Source organism: Ambystoma mexicanum, chromosome 3q (genome assembly GCF_040938575.1).
Source record: "Ambystoma mexicanum isolate Mex_15411 chromosome 3q, UKY_AmexF1_1, whole genome shotgun sequence".
NCBI lineage: Eukaryota > Metazoa > Chordata > Amphibia > Caudata > Ambystomatidae > Ambystoma > Ambystoma mexicanum.
The window spans coordinates 1,139,093,624-1,139,098,623 of record NC_090926.1 but is presented as its reverse complement, the minus strand read 5'-3'; the positions used below and the strand labels follow the sequence as shown (position 1 = coordinate 1,139,098,623).

Here is a 5,000-nt window from a genome sequence, read left to right as displayed (position 1 = left end):
CGCCTCGGTTTGAACTGAGCTGCAATTTTGCAATTTGCTCGGAAATGTCCCCAAAACAAGATGTAAACATGCATGTTGATTATAGGATGGACGATAAAGCAGACATTGGGAAGACTCCCATCCAGGACTCTCTGACTGTTAGGGGTGGGGGCCACGATTATATTTCCACCCTGACACTAGTTGCCGCTAGAGCCATCGACGCCTGGCATCGCCTCCGTCTGTAAGAAGCCCATCCTGCGCTTTTCCTTGCCTGCATCTTTACAGCAGATATTGGGAGGGGTCCATGTGGATACAGAGGATGGAGCAACTGGCACGCAAGCTATCTGCCGAGCCTTTTTTGTGTGTCAGCACAAGGGTTCTCGTGTCACTTCTAGACCTTCCTTGGCAGATGCATTCAGGAGAGGCCCCCTACCTGCGACACAGTGAAAGTACAGTCTTTTGCTGCCCTGTGCAAGCCAGGGGACTGAAGGCACAGCTTTCTGCCACAACAGCAGAGAGCAGAGGAAGGGCGCCCAGGAGGACCGTCAGAGGGTGGTTAGGCCCCTGTCCTCTCGGCCCCGATCGGCCAAGACCTCTCTATTTGGGCAGAAGGGACCCATTCTGCGGTCCTCTGAGGCTTAGGGCCACATGCCCAGAAGGCCCACCACCCAAATCTTTGCCATATGGCTTAGACTAACTACCGGACCACTCGTGCGGCCATTTATTCCTCTGGAGCCTGTCAAAATGGCCTGCCGAAATTGGCTCCCAGGAGGCCTCTGCAACTCGATTTGCATAGAGACAGCCCCTGCCCAGGCATGCTTCCAAACAGGACACTGTTAACAGTTTCAATTTGGAGCTGGCAGAAGCCAGTGCAACCTAGTGAAGGTGAGGCTCTGCTGCCTGGCCGCTTGCTAGGTTTATTAGCACAGATCTGTCCCTGGCACTTAGTCCGAGCTTGGCAGGGAGGGGATATGGCATTTAGGGAACTTGGGCCAGACCATAGAGATTCTGACTTTTGAATGCATTTTCAAGGGTCATGGGAGGGCCAAAAGGGAACGGTGCAGAGCGGCATAAAGTAAGGGGCGGAGGAGACATTGTGTGTGGCTAAAGTGTTAAGTTTATAGTAGAAACAGGTTTGCTCAGGAGTAGTCGTGGCCGAGTGGTTAAGGCGATGGACTAAAAATCCATTGGGGTTTCCCCGCGCAGGTTCAAATCCTGCCGACTACGGTGCAGCGCCCGCTTTTATTGTTTACTCTTTTCTGGTGTGGAAAACAATCTTAAAATAGCAGTATAATACAATTACTAAAGGAGGCTGCGGCGCACTTGAGCTATTCAAGCAAGATCCTAGGAGTAAAAGCGGCTTCATCCTTTAGGCCAACGCAGAGAAACTGGTACGTTTTGACGGGTTTCATTTTGCAATTTCAAACATATATGTACATTTAAAAGAAACTTGTGAGGAGAAAGAACGGTGCATGATGAGAGAGAAGGGTGGAAAGTACAGGACAAGATCTAGAGGCAAGGCGGTAGAGACTAAGGACTCTTCTGTGTAAGCACAGCACAATCTTTCGAGTGAGAGTTTCACTCTCATGGGTAGTCGTGGCCGAGTGGTTAAGGCGATGGACTCGAAATCCATTGGGGTCTCCCCGCGCAGGTTCGAACCCTGCTGACTACGCCTCGGTTTGAACTGAGCTGCAATTTTGCAATTTGCTCAGAAATGTCCCCAAAACAAGATGTAAACATGCATGTTGATTATAGGATGGACGATAAAGCAGACATTGGGAAGACTCCCATCCAGGACTCTCTGACTGTTAGGGGTGGGGGCCACGATTATATTTCCACCCTGACACTAGTTGCCGCTAGAGCCATCGACGCCTGGCATCGCCTCCGTCTGTAAGAAGCCCATCCTGCGCTTTTCCTTGCCTGCATCTTTACAGCAGATATTGGGAGGGGTCCATGTGGATACAGAGGATGGAGCAACTGGCACGCAAGCTATCTGCCGAGCCTTTTTTGTGTGTCAGCACAAGGGTTCTCGTGTCACTTCTAGACCTTCCTTGGCAGATGCATTCAGGAGAGGCCCCCTACCTGCGACACAGTGAAAGTACAGTCTTTTGCTGCCCTGTGCAAGCTAGGGGACTGAAGGCACAGCTTTCTGCCACAACAGCAGAGAGCAGAGGAAGGGCGCCCAGGAGGACCGTCAGAGGGTGGTGAGACCCCTGTCCTCTCAGCCCCGATCGGCCCCGATCGGCCAAGACCTCTCTATTTGGGCAGAAGGGACCCATTCTGCGGTCCTCTGAGGCTTAGGGCCACATGCCCAGAAGGCCCACCACCCAAATCTTTGCCATATGGCTTAGACTAACTACCGGACCACTCGTGCGGCCATTTATTCCTCTGGAGCCTGTCAAAATGGCCTGCCGAAATTGGCTCCCAGGAGGCCTCTGCAACTCGATTTGCATAGAGACAGCCCCTGCCCAGGCATGCTTCCAAACAGGACACTGTTAACAGTTTCAATTTGGAGCTGGCAGAAGCCAGTGCAACCTAGTGAAGGTGAGGCTCTGCTGCCTGGCCACTTGCTAGGTTTATTAGCACAGATCTGTCCCTGGCACTTAGTCTGAGCTTGGCAGGGAGGGGAAATGGCATTTAGGGAACTTGGGCCAGACCATAGAGATTCTGACTTTTGAATGCATTTTCAAGGGTCATGGGAGGGCCAAAAGGGAACGGTGCAGAGCGGCATAAAGTAAGGGGCGGAGGAGACATTGTGTGTGGCTAAAGTGTTAAGTTTATAGTAGAAACAGGTTTGCTCAGGAGTAGTCGTGGCCGAGTGGTTAAGGCGATGGACTAGAAATCCATTGGGGTTTCCCCGCGCAGGTTCAAATCCTGCCGACTACGGTGCAGCGCCCGCTTTTATTGTTTACTCTTTTCTGGTGTGGAAAACAATCTTAAAATAGCAGTATAATACAATTACTAAAGGAGGCTGCGGCGCACTTGAGCTATTCAAGCAAGATCCTAGGAGTAAAAGCGGCTTCATCCTTTAGGCCAACGCAGAGAAACTGGTACGTTTTGACGGGTTTCGTTTTGCAATTTCAAACATATATGTACATTTAAAAGAAACTTGTGAGGAGAAAGAACGGTGCATGATGAGAGAGAAGGGTGGAAAGTACAGGACAAGATCTAGAGGCAAGGCGGTAGAGACTAAGGACTCTTCTGTGTAAGCACAGCACGATCTTTCGAGTGAGAGTTTCACTCTCATGGGTAGTCGTGGCCGAGTGGTTAAGGCGATGGACTCGAAATCCATTGGGGTCTCCCCGCGCAGGTTCGAACCCTGCCGACTACGCCTTGGTTTGAACTGAGCTGCAATTTTGCAATTTGCTCGGAAATGTCCCCAAAACAAGATGTAAACATGCATGTTGATTATAGGATGGACGATAAAGCAGACATTGGGAAGACTCCCATCCAGGACTCTCTGACTGTTAGGGGTGGGGGCCACGATTATATTTCCACCCTGACACTAGTTGCCGCTAGAGCCATCGACGCCTGGCATCGCCTCCGTCTGTAAGAAGCCCATCCTGCGCTTTTCCTTGCCTGCATCTTTACAGCAGATATTGGGAGGGGTCCATGTGGATACAGAGGATGGAGCAACTGGCACGCAAGCTATCTGCCGAGCCTTTTTTGTGTGTCAGCACAAGGGTTCTCGTGTCACTTCTAGACCTTCCTTGGCAGATGCATTCAGGAGAGGCCCCCTACCTGCGACACAGTGAAAGTACAGTCTTTTGCTGCCCTGTGCAAGCTAGGGGACTGAAGGCACAGCTTTCTGCCACAACAGCAGAGAGCAGAGGAAGGGCGCCCAGGAGGACCGTCAGAGGGTGGTGAGGCCCCTGTCCTCTCGGCCCCGATCGGCCAAGACCTCTCTATTTGGGCAGAAGGGACCCATTCTGCGGTCCTCTGAGGCTTAGGGCCACATGCCCAGAAGGCCCACCACCCAAATCTTTGCCATATGGCTTAGACTAACTACCGGACCACTCGTGCGGTCATTTATTCCTCTGGAGCCTGTCAAAATGGCCTGCCGAAATTGGCTCCCAGGAGGCCTCTGCAACTCGATTTGCATAGAGACAGCCCCTGCCCAGGCATGCTTCCAAACAGGACACTGTTAACAGTTTCAATTTGGAGCTGGCAGAAGCCAGTGCAACCTAGTGAAGGTGAGGCTCTGCTGCCTGGCCGCTTGCTAGGTTTATTAGCACAGATCTGTCCCTGGCACTTAGTCTGAGCTTGGCAGGGAGGGGAAATGGCATTTAGGGAACTTGGGCCAGACCATAGAGATTCTGACTTTTGAATGCATTTTCAAGGGTCATGGGAGGGCCAAAAGGGAACGGTGCAGAGCGGCATAAAGTAAGGGGCGGAGGAGACATTGTGTGTGGCTAAAGTGTTAAGTTTATAGTAGAAACAGGTTTGCTCAGGAGTAGTCGTGGCCGAGTGGTTAAGGCGATGGACTAGAAATCCATTGGGGTTTCCCCGCGCAGGTTCAAATCCTGCCGACTACGGTGCAGAGCCCGCTTTTATTGTTTACTCTTTTCTGGTGTGGAAAACAATCTTAAAATAGCAGTATAATACAATTACTAAAGGAGGCTGCGGCGCACTTGAGCTATTCAAGCAAGATCCTAGGAGTAAAAGCGGCTTCATCCTTTAGGCCAACGCAGAGAAACTGGTACGTTTTGACGGGTTTCGTTTTGCAATTTCAAACATATATGTACATTTAAAAGAAACTTGTGAGGAGAAAGAACGGTGCATGATGAGAGAGAAGGGTGGAAAGTACAGGACAAGATCTAGAGGCAAGGCGGTAGAGACTAAGGACTCTTCTGTGTAAGCACAGCACGATCTTTCGAGTGAGAGTTTCACTCTCATGGGTAGTCGTGGCCGAGTGGTTAAGGCGATGGACCCGAAATCCATTGGGGTCTCCCCGCGCAGGTTCGAACCCTGCCGACTACGCCTCGGTTTGAACTGAGCTGCAATTTTGCAATTTGCTCGGA

At 51.2% G+C, this 5,000-nt stretch overlaps 7 non-coding genes across 7 annotated transcripts in view; all 7 read left to right on the top strand.

The window, feature by feature from the left end:
- TRNAS-CGA (transfer RNA serine (anticodon CGA)) overlaps positions 1 to 2 on the top strand; it is an 82-nt gene extending 80 nt beyond the window's left edge. Inside the window, exon 1 of the tRNA in view lies at positions 1 to 2. This exon is cut by the window's left edge and continues 80 nt beyond it. This is a non-coding gene — a tRNA (tRNA-Ser).
- Positions 3 to 1,124: 1,122 nt separating this feature from the next.
- Positions 1,125 to 1,206, top strand: TRNAF-AAA (transfer RNA phenylalanine (anticodon AAA)). Its single transcript has one exon. It is a non-coding gene; the product is annotated as a tRNA-Phe (tRNA).
- A 363-nt stretch (positions 1,207 to 1,569) lies between these two features.
- Positions 1,570 to 1,651, top strand: TRNAS-CGA (transfer RNA serine (anticodon CGA)). Its single transcript has one exon. It is a non-coding gene; the product is annotated as a tRNA-Ser (tRNA).
- Positions 1,652 to 2,783: 1,132 nt separating this feature from the next.
- On the top strand, positions 2,784 to 2,865 carry TRNAS-AGA (transfer RNA serine (anticodon AGA)). Its single transcript has one exon. It is a non-coding gene; the product is annotated as a tRNA-Ser (tRNA).
- Positions 2,866 to 3,228: 363 nt separating this feature from the next.
- Positions 3,229 to 3,310, top strand: TRNAS-CGA (transfer RNA serine (anticodon CGA)). Its single transcript has one exon. It is a non-coding gene; the product is annotated as a tRNA-Ser (tRNA).
- A 1,122-nt stretch (positions 3,311 to 4,432) lies between these two features.
- TRNAS-AGA (transfer RNA serine (anticodon AGA)) lies at positions 4,433 to 4,514 on the top strand. The gene has a single exon. It is a non-coding gene; the product is annotated as a tRNA-Ser (tRNA).
- A 363-nt stretch (positions 4,515 to 4,877) lies between these two features.
- Positions 4,878 to 4,959, top strand: TRNAS-CGA (transfer RNA serine (anticodon CGA)). Its single transcript has one exon. It is a non-coding gene; the product is annotated as a tRNA-Ser (tRNA).
- Positions 4,960 to 5,000: the final 41 nt, after the last annotated feature.